Genomic DNA, 25,863 nt, shown 5'->3' with positions numbered 1-25,863 from the left:
AGCAGCGGCAGCAGTGTAGCACAGTCCGCCAAGAACAATATCCTATCAATATGTCATACCCACATTAACATGCTAAATCTTTCAGAGAGTTGTCATGGCTGAACTGTAATGAACATCACCAAGCCCTCTTCCTACCTTTGAAAAGTGCCAGTCTGTTTCTCATATTTATAGAACTGTAGCTGTGCAGCTCATAGCGGGAAAGACAGTGAGAGCCGAGACGTATGACTGCGTTACCATCTATTTTAGTGACATTGAAGGCTTCACTGCCATGTCAGCTTCCCTCACACCAATGCAGGTGATGAAAGATGTGGAAAGTCAGAGTCAAACATTCTTTGAGATGTTCAGACAATGTTTACCTGGTAACATTTGAGTGGGCCTGACGGGCATTTCAAACACATTTCACAAGGGTTTTTAAAAATGTATGTCCACGTTACCTACAAGGGTTATTTTAAGCCCCACACAACAGCAGTGGGATTTTTTTGTATGTTTCGATCAAATTTGAAAACACAAACATCCAGAGGCATGATAGTTTGAAATGTTGCTTTAGTTCCTCTTGTTGATCTAAAGGAGGTCCATAGAAAATTAGGCCTTCCTACATTCCGTTGAAAATACAAACATCCAAAGCCATGATTGTTTAACCCTTTTATACATAACATCACACATATGTGATGGTTAATAACTGGGCCCCTCAGAGTAGCATCACACATATGTGTTTCTGCAACAGCCAGTTACGTTACAAGCTACCAGATTCAAATCGGCTTTCGCGCCGACACAGGCTGCGCTGGTCAAGCGTCTGTGATTTATATTCGCTCAAACAGTTACTCATACAGTCCTTTAAATCAGAGAATAAGTTTATTTTATATACATACATCCAACTCGTCTCTAAAGTACCACGATAAAAAGTTTACAGCTCTTATATGCACAGTCAATGCATCAAATGTAATCTTCCTCCGATGCATGCAGCCATTTGTTTACTCAAAGAGTCTTTTCAAGCACTGTGGCAGATCTTACTGCCTTCCCTATCAAGGAGGAAGCGGGAGCTGGACAGATCACGTAGACTTTATTTACATACAGTTCACGTAGACACAACATACAACTATGGAACACACATGCCGGCAGACACGCACACAGCTCTGTGCAATGCTCACTCTGTTGACTTTTTAGCCCAATTTAGATTTCACACGATAAGCGAGCTGTGTGCAATTCTCTCTCGAACTGGTGTCTCCAGCTCCCCTTTATCCCTCTCCTGCTGATTGGCCAACTCAGCACCAGACATGCACCCTCATGGCCCAGCCATGCCCTCCTCCTTGTCACAAGCACATAATATGTTTATTCTATGTAACAAACAGCTAAACTCTCACCAAAGTACCACAATAACAGTTCACAGCTTGTATATGCACAGCCATAATATCTAAATGCAATCTTCCCATGCACACAGCCACGTCTGCTGATTAGGTGCAAATGCGGTTTTCATTCACACAAACAGCAACTCAAACAGTCTTTTCAGGCATATAATACGTTTGTTTTCTGAAACAAAGAGCAAATTATCACAAAAGCACCACGTTAACAGTTTAAAACTCGTATACTCACAGTGAAAACATGCTGATCGGGCGCAATTATCCGATGTACGCAGCCAAGTCTGTTTACATTAGTCCTTGTCACACATAGGTGGGGTCTTGATCTTGGGGTCTTTGTCTCAAGACGTCTCGAGACCATATAAACGTGGTCTTGATCTGGGTCTGGGTCTCGTTACACAGTGTCTTGGTTTGGGTCTTGGTCTCAACATTTAAAGTCTTGGTCTGGATCTCGGTCTCGGCCTATGGTCTTGATGGTCAAGACCGCTGTGTATTTACCAGTGCGCTAAATGCGATTATTATTTCAGCCACTAGTTGGCGCTGCATTTGAACCATTACTGAGAATTTGTAAGCACGGTACTTCTGCCTTGGTCATACCGCATGTGTCGGCAAGCACCATCTCTCATCACATGAATGTAAGTGCAAGAACTATGGTTTAACAACACAAAGCAAACATTAATGATTTATGATTACATCTGCCACGTAGAAGCCGTGACTTCACTCAGGGTAATCGCGCGACCCAATAAGCTTGTTACATTGCGAAGTGTTCTTTATTGGCGGGAGTAGGGCTGAATGATTATGACTAAAATCATAATTAAAGATTTTTTCCCCTGATACTGTAATCGCTATTAATAAGATCTATTACTGTAATTTTATTGCATGCCATATTTATGCAGCTACACATCCCAAACAAGCTGAGAACTGTGTTCCTGAATTAGTTCATTCTATTTATTCATTAGTAGCCTAAATTAAGACAGTGAACAAAAGGACAACTTTACAATGTTCCTCTTCTTGGCAGCATGAAATAAAACTTATTTAAATTGTGATTCAATTATATACAGAAAGCGAGCAAAACGCGCTCCATTTATAATCACTGAAGCTGTCAATCACTTCAGTTAAACGCAAGCTCACTGAGTTCTGCACTCTCCCCAAAACTCTCATTATAAAAAAATAAATCATAATTGCACAATACATTTCTTATTTACATCGTTTTTACTCCTTGCTTGACAGTGCGGCAGTAAGCACGTACAGAACTCAGTCTGTGAGCAATGGCTGAGCCGGTGACTTAAACGCCTCTGATTAGTCGTTGCGTTTATGCGCTTAGCTGACATGCCTGTGATTTAAAAAAAAAAAATAAACAGTAATATTTTGTTAGAATAATAATAATGCATATGAAACACATTTCTCAATTAACCATGCTTTTGGGAAGTCAGACTAATTTCAATTAATCAGTTCTTTCAAAATGTGATTTTCAGTTATTGCGAATATTTCACATCAGCATTTTTCCTGCTTTGTTTCTTCACTATTATTTTCAGTGCATAACTTTATGCATAGTTGTTTGAATAGTTTAATAGTATACATAATTATTAATAGTGTACATGCAGTGAAAATCAGACTAATTCCACGCAGACTTCAATTGTTGTGCACTAGCCAATTCAAGTCACTTCACTTTAGTTGTATTATTTTATATATATATATTTGGATTACGAAGGCATCTCGTTAAACAGAAGAAATTTTTTCTCTATATAGCAGTCTGGAAAATGTCAGAGCCTGCAGTGGTAAGATCTGCATTTGAAAATTTTGAAGAAGATTCTGAAAATAAGAAATGGAGAGCAACCTGCAAAATATGTCACACATTAATAAGTGAAGCACGTGGTACAACATCATTCAATAGGTAAGTTAGTCACATTTTCTTTGACATGTTTTTTAAACATGTTTATATATATTATTTCCCAGTTGCTAGTGTAACGTCTGTGTAAGATCAGTGATGGCTAATTACACTTTGTTTGAAAAAAACCTTGTTTGAAAAAAAACCTTTTAGCCTTTTGACATTTGCATATAAATTACTGACCTGGCCTCCACGTTTACATTTATATGGGTGCTAAATTGCAGATGGTCTTTATCACTATCAAAAGGATGCTAAAACAGGTCTCCTCTGAAGTGTCTCCATCAAGCTTCAAACACATTCCACAGAAAGGGAGGTGACTCCCCCCCGTGCCAGGCACCAGAGCAGTTGTCTGTCTCCAGTAATTCCAATACACGTCACACACACACCTAAAGACATTTTCTCTATTTAGGCCATAGTAAGCAGTTATAAATGTATCTGCTATATGCATGTGTTGTATGTATATTCCCCTATTATATTAACTTAGTTAAAACCCTTTACTTGTATTAGTTAGACGTTAAACGCCTATATTCAAGTGTATGAGTGTATCTCTGCTTTAATATCGTCTGGAGGTTACCTTCTTGGTATCAAAATGATCTTCCCTTTATTTCTCACACAATAATGTACACCATGTGATCGTGAAATGCATCGAACAATTCTTACTATGTTTTGAATTAAAAGCTGCACTAGCGGTCCAGATCAGCAATAAAATGCGAATGGGCCATAAACGGAGACAAAGGATGTTTCTCCCGCTCAAAATGCATGCCTCTGATTGGCCACTCCACCCACAAAATGGGTGCGGCAATGAACTATCAAAACTCCAGAGCGCAGACTAATCATCGCTCAAAACTTCTTCTTCTTGAGACCAACACACTCCAAAACTCTCCTCTTGAGTTTAACCTTCTGGCAGTGTTTACCTTCAAGTAACTTTGTGGATTTCCTGTGGACTTCTTCAACTCACTCCTAAAGAAATCATCGAGAACCTCGTCTACCGCATCAAGACTCTTATTCAGCAACAAACCAATGCAAGTAACCATTTACAACTGATTAGATGCGCGTTTAAGTTTGAACCCCTTTTAAGGTGAATTGTGCCTCTGATGATTCTCATTTAGGTTGTGGTTAATTGATGTGAAATATTGCCATTCTGTGCTCTCTGTCTCTCTTTTCCTTACTTTCCTTCATTCTATATATGTATGTTTTGCTTAGTTTGTTTGTATGTTAGTTATAGTTTCATTTATTAAATCCCTTATATTCACAATTGATTGTCTCTGTGTTCCGCTCACAATTCAAAGTCACTGAATGTTGCTCCTTGCTACATGCTAAACTACTGCTAGCGCTGTATAAGTAGGAAGGCTATCGTTCCTTGGCCAGGAAAGTAATCTTCCTAGAATTGATAAATAATTATATTGTCTGCTCGCTGGACGGACGGATCAAGTAATTGTAATATCGATTCTGCTACAGTTAATTCTAAGATCTAATCTAAATATTTATTATTAGTTATAACCAGTTATAATTAATTATAAATAATTCCCTTTTAAGCTAATTTGCTACACTAGACTGCTAACTTTCTTAAAATGAGAATTTTAACATATAACAGTATTAAAGTACATAACCATGCCTACCAATCTGCAAACTCTTTAAAATGAAAATTATGTCAAATGATATTTGATTTGATACTAGTGATGACTTTCATCACAAGGCAATTTAGGCCAGCCATGTTTTCAATGAAAATGACAAATCTTATTATCATATTACAATATTTTTATTTGTTAATGAACAGGGGTATTTTCCAGATGTGGGGTCTTGATCTTGTGGTCTTGGTCTCAAGACCATATAAACGTGGTCTTGATCTTGGAGGGTCTGGTCTTGACTACACCTCTGTTTTCACACACACACACACACACAAAATGTCTGAGATGTCAAACAGTGCTTAGAGAAATCGGACTGCTGATATTATTTGTTCATTTGTTTTCATACTTCAACAATATAATTGACAACCACAATATTTATAAGGTACATAATCTGAATGCACACTTTGACTAATCCAGGATGCCACACCGTCATGCAAACCTTTTTAAAAATCCTTGTTAAATGTAGAATATGGTTTGCATTATGTTTCCTTTGCTGTTTCCAGGTTGAAACCATCGGTGATGCCTATATGGTAGTGTCAGGCCTGCGTATAAGAAATGGAGATAACCATGCAAAAAAAAAAAAAATATGAATGTCTTTAGCTATAGTGCAGGGCATGAGGAGTTTTCACAGTCCACATGTTCCTCAACAGCAGCTGAGAGCCCACATTGGAGTCCATTCAGGTAATAACTGTATGGCAACAGAGTTTTGGCTGTGCTATTCATATATATTCTCTTGCCTGCATGACCGCTGATCAATCAAATAGAATTAAGTTCATGATTTGAGTGTATTAGAGGGTTCTGTGTTGTTATTTTTAACAGCTACCCTTCATACATTAATGTTATTAAGAAAATGCACAACCACTTAATAGTGCTGTAATATGCAACCTTAAAGGAATAGTTCAACCCAAAAATGAAACTTCTGTCATAACTCACCCTCATTTCGTTCCAAACTGTATGACTTTTTGTTATGTGGAACAAAAAAGGATTCTGTATATTTTGATAGGAATATTACAGGCTCAATGCAAGTTGTAAACCTTAATGCCTTAAACTCTATAGACTATCCGGCAAGTCCACGGGGGCGTTATGTCGTGAAATAAGTTTATGCTTAAAATGTTAAAGTCCCCAGATGTATAAGTCAGGCATACTGTATGTGGTATAATTTAAAAGCTTAGAATCTAAACTGTTTATAGAATCACCATCACTTTTACATTAGTTACATAAAACAACAAAATAAGGCCTGAAAAACATCTGCGTCACAAATAAGCGCCACCTAGAGGTAATGTGGTAAAAATATTAATATGCATATAAAAGTCTCTCACATAACATTGAAATAGACAAGCCATATATTAAATAAAATCTCTATAGGCTACAGTTTGACTATACAGTTTATTTTGTTGGCCTAATACCACAGTTCGAAAGATTTTCAAAAGAATCACAAAGTGAAATATGATTTCTGTAAGACATCAATGAGAAAAGGGTTATTAACCCTAACCTAGCCTTAATAATTAATAATGCATAATAATATTTCAAAGACCAATGAAACACTTGTCAGTATAGACCTTATCTCCTCTGACGTTCATAACATCTAGAGCCCTGTGTTGCAGGGGTTGTGGCTCTGAAAATGCCACGCTATTGTTTATTTGGAAACACATTGAACACCGCCTCTTGGATGGAGATATATGGATTACGTAAGATTACTCATGAAGGATGTGCTGACAGAAGATTAGTAACATATGTCAACAAAGCATTTTAAATGAACCTTATGTGAAGGATGTTGCATGGTCTTGTCATTGCACTTCACTTGAGCACTGTGTTGGTGTAAAAGAGGAGACAGATAAAACTGTAAAGGTATAATAATGTTTCACTTGTTCATCTCCAGCACTGAGGATCCATGTGAGCAGTTCCACAAAGTCTTTCAAGACTTTCCACTGTGAACTGACAGGTGACATCCACATAAAGGTACAATGTTTCTGTCACATATTGACATTCACCTTGGAAAACACCATCTTGTCAGCTGATACTTGTCACACTTGATATGAATTTTAGGTAGTGGCAAATTAATTGTGTTACAAAAGCAAAGCGGAAACCCATTTATAAAATGACATCATAATTGCAATCAAGGCTGTTAAAATTTATAATCTAAAAGTTACATAGCAACAACATTTCAAGAGTGGAAATATTTAGCGTTAATGAGACACAGCTGGTAAGGACCTATAAATAGCTCTCAACAGCCTCTTACTAACAACAGTTTTAAAGCTTCTGATCTGCTTTCACCTCTCTGTTCTCTTCCATTTCAGGGAAAGGGCTGGGTGAGAATGTTCTGGCTTTTGGGAGAGGACCACTAAACTAAAGTTACTCAAATTCTTGTTTATAGAACTGTTTATAGAATTGTATAAAAGCAACATCACACTCACAAGCATGCTGTTGTACTGAGTATCAGCACTCTTGCTCTTGTGATACGGCCTTTTTGCTGTATTGTAGATCACTGAGTAAATTTCAGTAGCAATGTAGTGTTTTCTCAATTACAAAATTCTGTCCAAATTAAATTTTTCTTGATATAAGTTTTTCTATCAGCCCTGTAGCTCATCACTGAATTGCATGTAAACATGTTTACGTGTTCTTACCAGCTTATCCAGTGTCATAAATCTAAGAATAACCTGATGATTTAAAATCTCATGTAAATGTGGTTTTCTTTAGTTGTCTGATTTTTTGAGTGAGTAAGCAGATTTTTGGTTGTTATCAGCATATTGGTGTACATATAAACACACTTAAAGTCTAGTTGCATTCTGGTGTCATCCTTATACAATATTATCCACAATGTTGATTGGGCACTGGAGTGGAATGGAAGACAACAGCAAAAAAATATCTGATTTATTCATTTTTATTTATTCAGTTATTCAAATGTGTTTTGTTTGTTACATTTTAACAGACATTGCACACTGTATGCTTTTTTTCACATTATAATAGCATCTTTGTTTCTGGCCATTTAAAGGAAAATGAAAATTTGCTGATAATTTACTCACCCTCAGACCATCCAAGATGTATCTGAGTTCAAATCAAAACAGAACGTCTTGGTTACTGATGCAACCTCTGTTCCCTGATGGAGGGAACGAGATGTTGTGTTGATGTAGTGACACTAGTGGTTCGCTCTTGAGAGCCCAAGGAGCAAAACACATGAGATACAAAGGCAGACAACCGTTTCCTGATTTAATGGAAAAATCCTATTGCATCTGGAACTAGTTTGTGATACCCTCTTTACTACTGACTTGACTCTTAGTCTACTGTTGATGGACCCTTGTACAGGAAGTTTTTTCTTCTTCTACTTTTAAGTTGCTTGTACATTATTGTGACCACTAAATTGAACCACATTTGCTTTATTCAAAAAAGGCCAATGAAAATTGGCGAGTGGAATTTGCATGCTATTCTCCGCCCCGGACATACGGGTATAAAAGGAGATGCGTGCACCACTCATTCAGTGTTGTGCTGAGGAGCCAAGGGAGAGTCCCTGCCATGTCTGCAGTCGGTTCAGCGCCGCAGCAGGAGGGACACAACGTCTCGTTCCCTCCATCAGAGAACAGAGGTTACATCAGTAACCAAGACGTTCCCTGTCTGTCACTCACTCGACATTGTGTCGATGTAGTGACACTAGGGGTTCCTATATGAAATGCTGCTGGCGAGGTATGGAGAAGCGGACACGGGCAGGCTGCTGCATGCCTCGCAGCGAGCGCTCGACCATGTCGTGACCTTCCAGCAAGTTAGGTAATGCATCTCCCTGGTCCCGATAAGGGTGGGAGGAGACACTTACCTGAGGAGGCTACAGGCGGTGGCCTTTCCTGATTTTTGTATTAAGCAATTTCCCACCGAGCACCTGCTAGAATAGCGCTGGGGAAGTGCTCTTCCCTCTCCAGGAGGGAGAGCACTATGGAGACCACATCCTACCGGAGGGAGGTTAATATGTGGAGAATACCTCACATGGACTTACTGATGGGGAAGTTCACATATGGAATGATGCCACTGGGATGACCCTATCTACGGAGAGGGTACACGGCAACAATGGCCGAGGCAGAGCAGAGCTCTGACGAGGGGAAACACAGGGTTCACCTGAGGGGAAACCGAACAGTGGAAATGCATTATATGGGATTACCGAGGGGGGAATCACCACGTATGGAGCACTGAGCCCAAGTACGCGGGCTCACCTGAAAAGGGGCATACCTCAAGTGCTGGGCCTGGCAGCGTTACTCCTCCGCCGAGTTTGCCACCAAATAGTGCTTAAGGAATTAAAGAGGCATCCAGTGTTCACCAGTTGTGGGGAACTGTTGTGGACAAGATAGTGCACATTATCACCGTAAAAGGGGAAAGGCACAAATGCAGGTGATACACCCGACTGGCTGCCCGGCCTACCTGTTGTTACCCCATAACACTCTAGAACCTCGCAAAGGTATTGGGTATAGCCCAACCCGCTGCTCTGCATATGTCTGTTAGAGAGGCGCCCCTCGCCAGTGCCCAGGAGGATGCAACACCTCTACTGGAGTGCGCCTGGGCTCCCAAAGGGCACGGCAGGTTTTGTGATTGGTAAGCCAGAGAAATGGCATTCACAATCCAATGGGCCAACCTCTGTTTGGAGACAGCTTTCCCCTTCTGCTGCCCTCCACAGCAGACAAAGAGCTGCTCCGAGCATCTAAAGCTCTGCGTGCGGTCCAGATAGATGTGCAGGGTGCAAATGGGACACAGCAATGACAAGGCTGGGTCTTCCTTCTCTGAAGGGAGTTCTTGCAGGTTCACCACCTGATCCCGGAAGGGAGTGGTGGGAACTTTGGGCACATAACTGGGCCGGGGTCTCAAGATCACTTGAGAGTGTGCTGGCCCGAACTCCAGGCATTCACTGGTGACAGAGAGTGCCTGGCAGGTCCCCAACCCTCTTGATAGAAGTGAGCGCCACCGGGAGGGCTGTCTTCAGTGACAAAGTGCTGAGCTTGGCCTGCTCCAGGGGCTCAAAGGGGGCTCTCTGTAAGGCAGGTAAGACCACAGAGAGATCCCAAGAGGGAATCAGGTGTGGCCTAGGGGGATTCAATCTCCTCACGCCTTTGAGGAACCTGGTGATCAGGTTGTGCTGCCGTGAGGGTCTCCCATCCAGTGTATCGTGATACGCTGCTATAGCAGCCATATACACCTTCAGGGTAGAGGACGACAGCTGCCTCTCCAGTCCCTCCTGTAGGAAGGACATCACAGACCCGACCGTGCATCTCCGTGGATCTCCCCATGGGAAGAACACCAATTTGTGAAGAGACGCCACTTCAGAGTATACAGCCACCTCGTGGAGGGGGCTCTGGCCTGAGTGATCGTGTCTATCACCACTGGCAGAAGGCCTGCTAGGTCCTCCGCGTCCCGTCCAGGAGCCAGACATGGAGATTCCAGAGGCCTGGCCGCAGGTGCCCTGCCCCTGAGTGAGAAGGTCCTGCCTCAGGGGAATGCGCCAGGGAGGGGCTACTTCCAGGGGTATCAGGTCTGAGAACCAAGTCCAGTTGGGCCAGTACGGTGCAACCATCAGGCCTTGTTGCCTGTCCTCCCTGACTTTGCACAAAGTCTGTGCAATGAGGCTCACTGGGGGAAACGCGTACTTGCGCAACCCCTGAGGCCAGCTGTGCGCCAAGGCATCTGTGCGAGGGGGATACTCAGACAGGGAGTACCAAAGGGGGCAATGAGAGGACTCTCGGGAGGCGAACAGGTCCACCTGCGCCTCCCCGAATCTCTCCCAGATTAGTTGGACTGTGCGGGGGTGGAGTCTCCACTCTCCGCAGAGCGTTACCTGCAGTGAGAGCGCATCTGCTGCATGACTGAGGACGCCCGGGAGGTGAGTGGCTCGCAGAGACTTCAATGTCTGCTGACTCCAAAGGAGGAGGCAGCGGGCGAGTTGCGACATGCGATGTGAGCGTATGCCACCCTGGTGGTTTATGCATGCCATGTTCGCTGTGTTGTCCATCCGGACCAACACGTGCTTGCCCTGAATCAATGGACAAAGCCTCCGCAGGGCCAGCGATACTGCCAGCAACTCTAGGCAGTTGATGTGCCATTACAGGCGGGGCCCTGTCCAGAGCCCCGATACTGCCTGCCCATTGCACATGGTGCCCCAGCCCGAATTCGAGGCATCTGTCGTGACCACGACATGCCTCAAGACCTGCTCTAAGGGAACTCCTACCCGTAGAAATGCCAGATCTGACCAAGGGCTGAAAGTTTGGCGGCACCGTGGCATAATAGTCACATGCTGGGTGCCATGGCACCATGCCCACCTCGGGACTTGAGTCTGTCTCATATGCATCAACCCGAGGGGGAGTACCACCACCAAGGATGCCATATGCCCCAGGAGCCTCTGAAATTGTTTCACTGGCACCGCTACCTTCCGCCTGAAGATTCTCAGGCAGGCCAGCACCGACTGTGCATGCTCATTCATAAGGCATGCCATCATGGTGACCGAGTCCAACTCCATACCAAGAAAAGAGATGCTCTGTGCAGGGAAGAGCTTGCTCTTTTCTCAGTTGATTTGAAGCCCCAGTCGGTTGAGGTGCCGAAGCACAAGGTCCCACACAATAGATCTTGCGAGTGAGCTAGGATCAGCCAGTTGTTGAGATAATTGAGGAAGCGAACGTCCTTCTCCCTTAGTGGGGCCAGGGCAGCCTCTGCGACTTAATTAAAGATGCGAGGAGACAGGGACAGACCGAAAGGGAGGACCTTGTACTGGTATGCTCAACCCTCAAAGGCAAACCGAAGAAAGGGTCTGAGTCGAGGAAGAATCTATATGTGAAAGTACGCATCCTTCAGGTCGACGGCCATGAACCAATCCTGATGTCATACAGATGTCAGGATGTGCTTCTGCGTCAACATCTTGAATGGAAGCCTGTGTAAGACCCTGTTCAAGGCACACAGATCCAGAATTGGGTGCAACCCCCCCCCCTTGGGCAGCTAAAAAAAGGCTGTAAAAGCCCCTGTGCGACTCGGCTATGGGGAGGGGCTCTATCACTCCCACCAGAAGGGTGGCAACCTCCGCCCGAAGGACCGAGGCATCCTCACCTCGCACCACAGTGGAGAGGATGCCACTGAACCTCGGTGGCCATCTGGCGAACCGGATTGCATAGATGGATCATCCTGATGAGCCATCACGACAGGCTGGAAAGTGCTAACCAGGCTTCCAGCCTCTGCGCTAATGGCACCAGGGGGACGATTGGTTTTATCACGCGCAGGTGGGTGGTTCATGGCAAAGCAGAGCAGACGCCCCACTGGGAAGACCGTTCGGGGGTGGTGTACTGCCCTGTGAGCCCGCAACGGTGGCCGGTGGCTGGGGCAGGCGAACGGCCCCAAGAACCGCCACACTTACCTGTTTGCCAGCTTTCAATGGAGAACAAGGGAACGCAAGATACTCTCATCCCGCTCGTTGACCGGAAAGACTTTCAGCGCCCGGCCGTTGTGAGCACGAGGGCCGGAAGGGCTGACCATTGGAGAATGACCTAGGGATTGAGGAAACTGCTCTTTTACTGACAAACTGGGTGCCGGGTCCCAGGAGGCACCTGGTGATGTTGTGAGGGTACTCACCTCATACTGGCCCAGGGGTGAGAGTGGAGCACGTATGCTTACCTAGGTCAGACCAGTTAGAGTCAGCAACCTCGTCCCTGGGTCACCTGTCCCAGGGCCGCTTCGAAGCCCATCCTGGATTCTTAGCGGCCGGCTGCCGGGCAGGTGGTGCCGCCTTCCTGTGGGAGGATCTTCTTTTCAGAGGCCGGCGCATGGGTTCTGATGGTGGGGAAGCCAGGGCCGACACCGCAGGAGGATGGCCTTGGCAAGAGGCAGACAGGGCGCGGGAGTCGTGCCACGGCAGGATGTGTCTAATGGCCTCCGTCTGCTTCTTCACCGTCGAGAACTGATGGCGAAGTCCTCGACAGTGTTGCCAAAGAGCCCCCTTTGGGAGACGGGTGCATCGAGAAAGCGGACCTTCTCAGTGCCACGCATCTCCGCAAGGCTGAGCCACAGGTGTCGCTCTTGGACCACCTAAGTGGACATCGTCTGACCCAGGGCGTGCGCCCATAGAGCGAGGTCGGTCATGGTGCGCAGTTCCTGCATGAGCCCTGGGTTGGTCCTACCCTCGTGCAGATCTTTAAACGCCTTGGCCTGGTGAAGCTGCAGGATGGTCATGGCGTGCAGGGTGGAGGTGGCCTGACCAGCGGCATTGTAAGCCTTCACCACTAACGACAAAGAAAACTTACATGCCTGGAAAGGGAGCCTTGGTCGGTTCCTCCAGGTGGCTGCATGCTGCGGGCACAGGTGCACTGCCATGGCGCACTCGACCTGGGGAAGCTCAAAATATCCCTTGGCTGCCCCGCCATCGAGGGTAGTTAGGGTGGACGAGCTCTTCGTGCACTTCCGGGAGAAAGGCACTTTCGTGAGCTGCGCTCCAAGCCCAGAAACCAATCATCAAGCCACGAACGCTCAGGGCGGGGCAGAGGGTTCCACTCAAGCCCGATGTTCGCAGCCGCCTGGGCAAGCATGGCTGCCAACTCAGCGTCCGCTTTGTCCTGAGCTCTACCGCCCGAGAGCGGGAGCTCAGTAGACTCGTCCGCTTCCAAAAGCAGGAGCCCACCCTCTGATGCTGTGACCGATAACTCATCCTCGTCGCGAGCCATTAAATCCGCCCTGAGGCGGACCGCCTGCCTCGCTCGTGAACTGTACTGGGCAGAACGAGTGTGCTGGGGGATGGGAGTTCCGTGGGAACTGAGCCGGCGGAGAAGCTCCTATATCCACATCCAAATCGCCCATGGCACTCGCCGACCCAGCCGCCTGAGATTAAACGCAGGATGGACCGGGTCGGGAAGCAACCGCGGTGGCTCTCTGCTTCACGATAAAGGAAGAGAGCCATGACCGCAACATTCTCATGGGCAAATTCTCACAGTGAAAATATGGCCCATCCACAAAAGCTGCCTCGGCGTGCTGGCGACCCAAGCACTCGAGACAGATTTCGTGACCATCCGGTGGGGAGAGATAACAGCCACACCCACTAGCACATAGGTGAAAGGACATCTTTAAAAAGACAGCAATCGTTTGTGTGAGCTCTTTTAAAGAAATATACTTTTTTAAATATACTCTTTCTTTACACCTGTGGACTCAGCCGCCGAAGCGCCCAGGGGAAGCACAACACTCGACCGTGCGAGGGAGACCGCTGATATGCGCCGTAATTCCAGCAGCAATAGCAAGGTGAAGGGACAAACACACACATGTGCTCGGCTCCGAAGAACAAGTCTGAATGAGTGGTGCACGCCATCTCCTTTTATACCCGTATGTCCGGGGCGGAGAGTGGCATGCAAATTCCACTCGCCAATTTTCATTGGCCTTTTCTGAATAAAGCAAAGGTGATTGGGGCTCTCAAGAGCAAACTCCTAGTGTCACTAGTGACAGACAGCGAATTTAAGATTTTTAGGATTATATTTCAGGCCTCCTCCTTTAAAAAATGCAAGTGAATGTACTCCATTTTTTGAACGGTCCAAAATGCATATTTAGGGTGCATCAAAATAATCCACATGACTCCAGGCGACAAGTAAAGTTCTTCTAAACACAAATTATTTATTATTTTTAGAAACAAAACAATACTTGAATACTTTTTAACTACAAATGTTCGCTTCCGTACATCTCTGTGATGCACGCTCATGAGAGGGATGACGTAAGCTCGTTGGTAAGGTCACGCGTCACGTGGAGGAGGAGGCAGGAAGCACGTCATTGTTTACAAGAGAAGGAGCGCTGTACAAAAGTTTAATTGTCTTTGCTGTAGATTTGTATTTGTATAAGTGTATTGTTCAAAATGGTCGTTTGGTGTGTGTATCCTGGTTGCTTCAATCTTCAGAAACCCCAAAGAAAATGCACGCCGGGAAAAATATAAACTTTTCATCGATTGCTTATACATGATCATGAGCGATTGAAGCTCTGGCTTATCGCGCTTAACCTGGTTATCAGTACACTCCTACGTTCTCTCAAATATTGGAGGGTGTGCAGTGAACATTTTACCCCTGAGGATTTCAGACCATCGAAAGAAACAAAGGGTCGATATCTGAATTCATCGGCTGTGCCCGTGCTGTTTTTCCAGTGAACTCAGGTATGTGTGAAAACTTTGTCATTGTCATGCCTCCCTCAGGCTCTGCACCTCCCTCAGCACTCCGCTCCTCATCACCCGATTTCTAATTCACCGCACCTGCACTCAATTCACTTGCTCATCACTGCCTGCATAAATAAATCACCTTCACGCCACTTCACTGTCAAATCTCACACAAAGGACACTTGGTTTTACTAACTACAAATTGTGTGGTTTGAATTCCTGACAGTCATATAGCCTATATATTTCTGCTAAAGAAAAAGCACAAGTAGATAATGCAACGGCACTGCTCCGAAATAAAGGATGGTTATTTATTGCAGTATTTTTTTTTTTTAATTATTATTATTATTTGGAAATTATTTTTATTTTTATTTTATATTGTTTTGAAATTGTTTTGGACTGTTTTGGTTTGTGAACAGTGCTTGGTCTGTGGTCTGTGCAAGTTTCCTTGTAAACAATGACGTGCTTCCTGCCTCCTCCTCCACGAGACAGGTGACCTTACCAACGAGCTTACATCATCCCTCTCATGAGCACATTCCGTACATCACAGAGATGTACGGAAGCGAACATGTGTAGTTAAAAAGTATATAAGTATTATTTTGTTTCTAAAAATAATCAATCGTTTGGGTTCAGAAGAACTTTATTTGTTGACTGGAGTCATGTGGATTATTTTGATGCACCCTAAATATGCATTTTGGACCATCAAAAAAAATGGAGTACATTCATTTGCATTGTTTAAAGGAGGAGGCCTGAAATGAAATCCTAAAAATCTTAAATTCTGTTTTGATGAAGAAAGAAACTCGGGTGAGTAAATTATAAGCAAATTTTCATTTTTGGGTGAACTATTACTTTAACTTGTCACAATTAATTCTGTCATTTCCACTCAGTTTTGGATTATTAATTAAATTCAAAGTTGTTGACAAAATGCAATGAACTTACCAATGCAGACTGTAACTTGCTTTTATTTTTACACAGAAATTTAAGGCATCAGTTTAACTTAATTTCAGTTTTAGTGGGCTGATTTTTTTTTTTTTTTTTTTTTCAGTGTACATTGCACAATACAAATAAAGTAATTCCACCTCTAATACTCACAATGCTGTACATTTTGTTGGGCTTTATTCAATAACTGTTTACCTTTATGGATTTAGCACTGCTGAGAGAGCAGATCAGTACATTAATAGCACACCCATTCCACAGTTGACCCTCAATGATTTATGCCCCCTTTTGGCTTTTAACCAACCCTGCATTGCAAACACATCTTTCACTAAAAGCCTTTAACTGTACCATTTTGACAGCAAACCTCTAAAAACCTCTGTCCACACTGACATTACACTTTTCTTACTTTTGTCCACTTTTCGTGAACCATTGCCCCCTTATCGATATAAATTAACACATTGGTCATAGTGGTACTATTTTCAAGCAAGGCGCTGCTGCATAGATTTGCTATGTGTCTAGTTAGGGGGGAAATAGAAAGGATATGACCAGAATTTGCACCTGCAGATAATCATCAATTTTATCACAAACAGTTTTAGGGAATGGATTAAAATTGATAGACATTTGCTCAGCATTATATATATATATATATATATAATTTGTATTTATTTATTTTATTTTGGGAGTTTAAAGATCTGTTTTGAAAAAAATATGCTCAAAAATATTTCACTCTAGTTTTAAGATTTACACATTCAAATTGTATGACAAATTTCCATCAAACTGAATTGAGTAATCTTTAAATGGTGTACTTATTATGAATTCAGAATAAATGTGAAGTATTTAATTACAATTAATGAGGAGTATGAACATTTAAAACTTGGTAAAATACTTTAAACAGTGCAGGTTGGTAAATGGCAAAGCAACTACAATTGCTTTGGCATTAATTGAACAAATTTTTTACTTAACAAAAAAAATTTAATTAGCTAATTTAAATGTCATTTAAACCATTTCCGATCTTACTTATGCTTATTTATTTTATTTTATTTTGTAAATTTAGAATCGAAATATTCCAAAATGTATTTAAAGAGCACCTCATCCAATAGATTTACATGCATCCAAGGTCAAAAAACACTTTAATTTGCTCATAATTTAAATTGCAGCATTACCTTTTTTTTCCAGTGTCAAAAACGACTGATTCAATGATCTGTTCTAAAGGATTCATTCTAAACTCCTCCTTTCAGAGAGCCTACTCTGCTCTGATTGGTCAGATACCCAGTCTGTTGTGATTGGTCTACCACTAAGTGTTGTGTATGAGGGAGGGACAAAGCTATTCGCGAGCAGCCAATGAAGAGCAGAGGCGGGTTTTTTGTTACCAAATTATGTAGGTTAGTACTGGAAGTAAGTCTGGAAATTACTAATGACTCGTTTCAGGTAATCAGAATCGTTTTTTTCTTTTGGGAGTCTATAGCTCCATTTGTTGTGCACTTTGATTTTTGACTTTTTTTACATTCACAAACGGCTATATAACACACTACATTAAAGGTAATATTTGAAAAACCATAATAGGCGCTCTTTAATGGGTTTACATTTGTTCCACAAATAAGGTAGCCTTAAATCTGGTTTGCAACAAACTTCTTTCCTACTTGATAAGGTAGACTGTGCAGCTCCCAAACTCCCTAATAGACTGTCACAGTCTGGCCTGACTGTGCCTCCCCTGACTATCTATTTGTCTCGTCTGAGTGTTTTTCCTTTGTTGCCTTGTCTTTCACGCCCTCTAATGTCTTGCAGGTGCAAAATGGAGAATGACAGATCCATTACCTGGGCAACAGCTCCTTCTCCAATTAACATCATCGGCAGCACCTGCTCCCTATCTACCTTTTTCCTACTTAAATCCTGCTTGGGTTCTGTTCTGTGCCAGTTTGTTTTGAGTCTTGTGTGAGTCGTGTGATCTCCAGTCGATGTATTCCTGTGATTTCCTGAAGACTTTGTCAGTTTTTGGTTGTTTGGTTTTTGAAGTTAATTATTCTGTTTTCTGTTTGTATTTTTGATTTATTTTGTAATAAAGCCCTTTATTTGCCTTCCTGCATTTGGGTCCTATCCTTCAATCCATGACATATACTGTATTTGATTTTAAAGATGCTATGCAGATGTGACATAACACTTTCAGACTACTATATCTTTTGCCCAGAAATTTTAGAATGGGACATTCTTAATATTAACATTTCTTTCAGAACTGTTTTCAGAATCAAAAAATATGCAAAGAACATTAAAAATATCATAATTACTTGACGCCATGCGAGGATCGGACGTTCTGTTCTGTGCCGGTTTTCTTTTCTTTTTTTTTTTTTTCTTGTGTGAGTCCTGTGATCTCCTGTCGATGTATTCCTGGGATTTCCTGAAGACTTCAGGCGGTTTTTGGTTGGTTGGATTTTGAAGTTGATTATTCTGTTTTCAATCCTATCCTTCAATCCTTGACATAACAAACTGGCCTCCATGGACCCAGCAGAGGCAAGGGGCATTTTTTTCCCCCACTCCAACCCAAAAGGAACGGTCTCTCAAGGTACCGCCCAACTCTACCACACCATGGCCAACTCCCAGAACGGTCATAGTTATGGTGTCTACACTATGGAGCTGGTCAGTGAGCCTCATAGGTGGTGCTTTGATGAGACCCGGTTGAAACAGCTTTTCCTATTGGGCTTGGACAATCCGCTGAGATTTTTGTTTTACCCTTTTGGGATCTGGAGGACCATGTCTGCCACCTTGCGGAAATTGAAGACCTGCTGTGGAGGTGGAACGCCAGATCCCAGAACCCCTCGTCACCGTAGGAGGAGGAAGCTCACGGCCGACCGCCAGGAAACGGAGGACGTTCCCACTGCCAAATGCCAGGAGACGGTGGCCGTTCCAACTGCAGTGCTTCCGACCATCCGGAGGAGAAGGAAGCCGAGTAAGGCGCCCGACCCTCAGGCGCTGCCAGCATCCACGGCAACAGAGGCCATTCCCCTGCTGTTGCCAGCATCCATGGCTATAGAAGCCATTCCCCTGTCATTACCAGCGCTCACGGCCACTGAGGTCGTTTCCCCGCCGCTGTCAGCGCTCACGGCCACTGAGGCCGTTCCCCCACTGCTGTCTGCGCTCATGGCCACGGAGGCTGTTCCCCAGCCGCTGACAGCGTCCTCGGCCACGGAGGCTGTTCCCCTGTCCCTGTCAGCATTTACGGTCATGGAGGCCATTCCCCTGCCCCTGTCAGTGCTCACGGCAACAGAGGCTGTTCCCCAGTCACTGCCAATACTCACATTCACAGAGGCCGTTCCCCAGTCGCTGCCAGCACTCCCGACCACAGCGGTCGCCTCACAGCCAGTCCAGTTCCTCTTGGTCATCGAGTCTGTCCAGTCCACAGCAGCCACTGTCCAGTCTGTCCTGTTTCCTGAGGCTGTCAACAAGCCTGTTCCGTTCTCGGTGGCCATTGACGAGCCTGTCCAGTTTCCTGTGGTCATCGGGTCTGTCCTGTTCCCTGAGGCTGTCATCTATCCTTTCCAGTCCCTAACAGCTGCCGACCAGCCCTTTGCTCAGTCCAGTTACCAGCACCCATCCGACATCAGCGTCCAGTCAGACCCCTGTTCAGCGGCCATCGATGTCCAGTCTGACCTCTGCCCAGCAGCAGCCCACATCCAGTCTGAACCCTGTCCAGTGGCCACCCATGTCCAGTCTGACCACTTCCCAGCAGCTGCCCACATCCAGTCTGTCCACTGCCCAGCAGTTGCCCACATCCAGTCAGGCAATTTGAGAATAGATGCTAAGGATGGCCATAAAACATTCACATGCCCACAGTAAGCGATGTAACGCATAAAGTCAATGGAGTGAGTGGGTCGTGTCGTGTTGTGGTGCTCACGTTGCAGCCGAATGGACCGGCTCACTGAACATACATTTGACTGTTTGAAGAATCTGCATGTTCTTTTTGTGCTGGTTCCACCTAGCGGCTGGAATTTATTTTGTAGAATAACACACCTTCAGGACAGTTTTATGGATGAATCTACATGCTCTTTGTGTTTATTCTGCCTATTGGCTGGAGTTTGTTTTATAGATCATCTTTTGCTGTGTAATTCTGTCTCACAAAATGTGTATAGAAACACTGGACTTGAGCAATCTGATGGCAAAGTTGTTGCGGTGGTTCTCATAGGCATACATGGACTGTTTGAGTTTGGAGGGATGGACGCCAGTTGGTGCTGTCGTGCACAGGGTTAATGCACATGTTTTTTTTTTGTTTATTTTTTAAGGGATGTTCGGGGTTTGATTGTTACAGTAATGTTGGAATGTGGCCTTTATAATCCTGTTTTTGACACACAATCTATTTTTTCTAATATGTCAAAATGTCAAATGTTAATATGAGTGGACTGTCTCTCTCCACGTGGAACGTAAATGGGTTGGGGCACCCCATAAAAAGAAGGAAGGTTATTTCTCTTCTTAAGTGTAAGAAATATGATATAGTGTTTCTTCAAGAAACACACCTTCCTCTGCAGGAAGCTGAAAAATTTGGAAAGAAATGGGGTGGGCAATTTTTTTTATAGTGCTGACTTGAGTAAGAGCAGGGAAGTCATTACACTGATAAGTAAACATCAACAATTCAAATGTCTCAAACAGAGTAAAGATAAATTAGGAAGAGTCATTATTGTTTTAGCTGAAATTCAGGGACAAAGTCTTATTTTGGCTAATATTTATGCACCTAACGTTGATGATCAGGGCTTTTTTATAGATCTTGAAGGGATGTTGCAAGCCACTGTCACCCCTCATGATATAATATTAGGAGGAGACTTTAATCTTTTGATGGACTCTTGATCATAGTGAAGCAAAAGTGTGCAAACCCCCTAGAGCATCATTGACGCTTCACAGGATGTGTAAAAATCTTGGTCTTACAGAGAATATGAGGCATTTGAACCCATCTGGTAGGGACTATAATTTTTTTTTTTCATCAGTCCATAAGATTTACTCTAGAATAGATTTTTTCATTTTTTAAGTCCCTCATTTCATCTGCCGTTGAATGCTCAATCGGCAACATTTTAGTCTCAGATCACGCCCTGGTGTGTTTAGAGGTGTTGCCACATATGAAGAAAAGGAAATCATACAGTTGGCACTTTAATGTATCCCTCTTGCAAAATCCTGAATTCCAACAAATGCTAAAGGCTGAAATCAATGTCTATATGGAGACCAACTGGTCCTCAATATCCTCTGTGGGCATGGCTTGGGAGGCACTTAAGGTGGTTCTTAGTGGCCGGATTATACAGTATGCCTCATTCACCAGAAAATCCAAAGCGCAAGAACTCATGGAATTGGAAGGGAATATTAAAAGTGTAGAGGCATAGCTGATGCACTGAATGTCGTCTAATGGCCTCAGAGAATTAACCCGATTGAAAAACAGATATAATACAATTTTGTCATGGAAGATGGAGTTTTGGCTATTCAGGGCAAGACAGTCATACTTTGAGTCAGGGGACAAAGCAGGAAAACCTCTGACTAGATAAATAAAACAGAGAGAGAGAGAGTCTTTTTCTATCATTCCCTCAGTGAAATATGCTGGTAGTGAAATATTTACCTTGGCCATTGATATTAATAATGCTTTTAAACAATTCTATCTTGAGCTCTATAGTTCCACATCCTCATCTACTTATGAAGATATTAGAAACTTTGTGGAACCATTAGAACTTCTAAACTGTCAGCTGAGCAATAAAATTATCTTGATTCTAAGATAACCATGGAGGAGCTTGGTGAGATAATTAAGGCCTTGCCTACAGGCAAGACTCCAGGGCCAGACGGCTTTGCCGCTGAATTTTTTAGATCTTATACTACAGAACTGGCTCCACTCTTGCTAGAAATTTATAAGGAATCATTAAAGAATGAAAAGCTTCCGCCAACCATGACACAAGCCCGGATCAGTCTGATTCATAAAAGGACAAAGATCCAAGCGAGTGTAAGAGTTACCATCCAGTTTTCCTGATCCAGCTACATGTTAAAATATTTTGGCTAACTGACTAAAGTTATAACATCTCTTATACATATAGATTAGGTGGGGTTTATTCGGGGCCGTAGCTCTTCTGATAACATTAGGTGTTTCATCAATATCATGTGGTCAGTGGCAAATGATCAGACTCCACTCACTTGACGATGAAAAGGCATTTGATATGATAGAATGGGATTATCTTTTTAAGATTTTGGAAATGTCCAGGTTCGGGAATACTTTTATTGGGTGGATTATGTTACTTTATAGACACCCATTAGCAGCGGTTCAAACGAATGGATTGATTTCAGATTATTTTACTCTGGATAGGGGCACCCGGTATGGTTACCTTCTTTCTCCATTATTGTTCTGTCTTGCCCTGGAACAATTAGCAGCCGCGATAAGAAAGGAGGATGATTTTCCTGGGGTGATGGTGGGAGGTGTGGCACATAAACTTTTGCTTTATACAGATGATATTTTATTATTCGTCTCTGACGCTACTAGATCTATGCCTTGCCTCCACAGCCTTTTGTATTCCAAAATTCAACTACCAGCTACAATCTCTCCCTATAGATGTTCCCCTCTCTTATTTCAAGCGATTTGATAGCATAGCAAAGTCATTCATTTGGAATGGTAAACGTCCCAGATTACACTTCAGTAAGTTACATCGGCTGATTGACAAAGGTGGGATAGGCCTATCCAAGATTTTTTTATTATTATGCATTCAGTCCCAGACATTTGGCTCATTGGTCGCTTCCACCTGAGAGAGCCCCTCCCTGTTTTGTATTGAACAGGAAGTTCTTGCCCCTATCTCGCCTTTTTATCAAACAAGTTATGTTACACCCTGTTCTCTCGCATTTGAATTTGACAAAAGTGTCCAGAATGTTTAATTCAGACATTTATTTAAATGTTGCCTCGAGCATATGGCTGAACCCAAAATTATTTATTAATAAGTCCCCTTTCTGCTAGACAGAGTGGATTGTGAGGAAGGTTAATACACTCGGTGACCTATATGAGAGTGGAGTGTTGAGATCATTGAAAATATGGTTCAATATTTTGGGATTCCCAGGTCTCAATTCTTTAGATATTTACAACTGTGCCACCTGCTCTGTACTATTTTTGGGAGTAGCATACACCCCCTAAAGCTGCAGACACTCTGGGAGTGGTGATTACTGCCTTTGGAAAAGGTCATGAGGTATCAGTGTATTACTCCCTGCTAATTCACAGTCTGGGGATGGAGCTTCAACTTCTCTCAAGAGATTATGGGAGAAAGATTTAAACTTGGTGTTGGAGGAGGGAGTGTGGGCTAGGATTCCAAAAAATGTCAAAGCTACATCTAGAGATGCAAGGGTGCGCCTTATGCAATTTAAGATTTAACATCGATGTTCAGGGGAGGGATATATAATTTGATATAATTTGATTCTGTGTGTGTATGTTCTGTTTCTTCAATCCTATTTTTTCAATCATTAAAATGTTAATGTCAAAAAAATATAATGATAAAAAAAAAAATCTGATTCTAATTCAAATTGCTCATTTATAATTCATTCATCACTTAAAAGTGTTATTTGAGCTCCTGTGCTGAAACTGAAGATAAACATGTTTGTTGCCTGCTTCCTGCAACTTCCTGGCACTCATCCAATGACACTTTAGCAATTTCCCTCTGGTTAAGATTCTTGTCACGGAAGCCAGATCAGTGCAAAAAGACAACGTCCTCTGAGAGGTGCTTTCTTGCAATGAGCCAAGACCCCTAACGGGTGATTTGTCTAATACACTGAAATGTTTGATGGGGTGACTTCCTCTTTTTGATTACCTTGTTGTGTCGGTAGAAGTCATTATAAGCTATATTCAGGTCATGTTTACAGTACAAATGGTTTGTGCAGTTTGTTTGCTTTGGCCGTTTGCCAGGAAGGCATTGGCTCACTGTGGGCAGTCATTGGCTTGATAAGAAATCATGTGCATATTTTCTGGGTGGTGTTGGGTGAGAAGATTCTATAGGAGATGTGCCGGAACAGATCTGTGCTTCCCTTTTTGACCCATGACCGGCTCCTTTGGAGTCTCATCCATCTCCAGAGGCTGTCAGTGTCTCCCTCCAGATGACAGGCCTGCTGACCACTCCATAATTATATGGGCTTGTTTTCTTTATGTGATGACCTGAAAAGCAGTTGCCATGGCCAGGCTCAGATACTTGATATGAGCATTGTTCTTGTTACATGGATGCAACTGAATAGGAGAGCTTTAACCCAACATCCTGTTTCAGATTGAAGGATATCCTGTTTTTTTTAGACAGTAAAAGGCAAAGACTGTTATTGCATCCTCAAAGAAATATATCTGTTTGATGCGAAATATGAAGCCTCTATGTCCAGTATAATGCATTATAAAGCTATTTTAGATGCATTGTTAGGCATCAACATTTATGAAAATCATACAGTTGCCTATTCATAATTATACCTTTAAGATATAAGATATAATGCAATAAAACCAGGGTTGGGAAAATGAGAATTTAATAATTGTCTCCCTTTTGATTTAGAGTCAGAATTTGAATTAAACTGACCACGCCCCACAGGATGTTGAATTGGATTCTGAATTAGAATGATAGGATGAGGAATTAGGACACATTTCCCTCTAGCATCGATGGCATGTTCTGAAACCAACAACACATGGGTTCTGGTCCCATTGGAAACCAGAAAGTAATCGCATTCACATAAACAATGGTGACCATGATTCGAAGATTGTATTTTCGTTCTAAATTTACATTTTTACTCCACTGACGGTTAGGTTCAGGGTTGGAGTTTGGGTTAGAGGGTAAGATTAAAAAAAAAAAAAAAAAAAAAAAATGCATTCCTGTTGACTGTATTACATTATTTATAACTAAAATTACAACTCGCTTTTGGTGCCACTCTGTGGAAATTTAACCCAAGTACTGGAGCACACACATGCCCACATGATCAACACTTCCAGTTTTGACCACTGGGCGCAGTGATTTGAATTTTGGTAATCACAGACCGATTTCAGCAGCAAAACTTTCTACACCCTGTTGCCAAATTCACAGTCTAATAATTGTTGTTTCAAGTATATGAAATGATGTAATAGATTACTATGTGTTGTATAAGGCATTAATATATGTACACCTTCCAATGCATTTAAAATACCTTTATATATGTCTTCACAGAAAGTGTTACCATATTGCTAAAGCCCAAAATAGTCCAGCTATCAACTGGCATGTGCAACAATGTAGCCTGTGATTACCTCCAATGAATGCTGTTGCTTTATAGCCGTACAGTATCCTTGATCATATTCATAATTAACAAAACTCTCATTATGCAGGGCTCAATGGAACACATCCCCTGCCTGTTGGTCACAATCTGCTCTTTCAATGGCGCAGATGCTCTGTGCCTCTCCTGACGAACACTCACATTACATATGAATGACTGGACTGAGACATCGTTGGCCAAGGAGTGAGTGTGCCTTTTATCTGGGAGCAATTGAAAACCCCACATGTTTAATTAAAGCTCATCCTACACTCTTGAGGGACTTGAGCACAGACAGACGTTCCAAGTATCTCGAGCACAGCTTCACCTGCCTCATGAAGCAGAGTAAAGGTAAAAGCCAGAGTGAGGAGAGTTCAGGAGTGGAGAGGTGCCACACGGTATGACATATGCCAGTCTAGCTGCACAGATTCTGGAACAGAACAACTGTGTCCTGTTGTAAAGGGCAGCAGTAGAGCTGCCATGAGCAGATGTGCGAAATTGATCCACAATAACTATTTTTCCACATATTGCTAATTTTAGGCATTGCTAATTGTATGCTCCAGTTTCAGTATGCTGATGAGGGCAATGTGCAATATTGTGTTTATGGTCAAGAGGGTGCTCAGATGTTGCAATACACTGGTACATGCATGGCACAGTGCAGCTAACTTCACAATGTAGCTACAGTAGTATGAAATG

This window comes from Myxocyprinus asiaticus, chromosome 8 (assembly GCF_019703515.2).
Source record: "Myxocyprinus asiaticus isolate MX2 ecotype Aquarium Trade chromosome 8, UBuf_Myxa_2, whole genome shotgun sequence".
Lineage (NCBI taxonomy): Eukaryota > Metazoa > Chordata > Actinopteri > Cypriniformes > Catostomidae > Myxocyprinus > Myxocyprinus asiaticus.
This window is presented reverse-complemented; position numbering follows the sequence as displayed.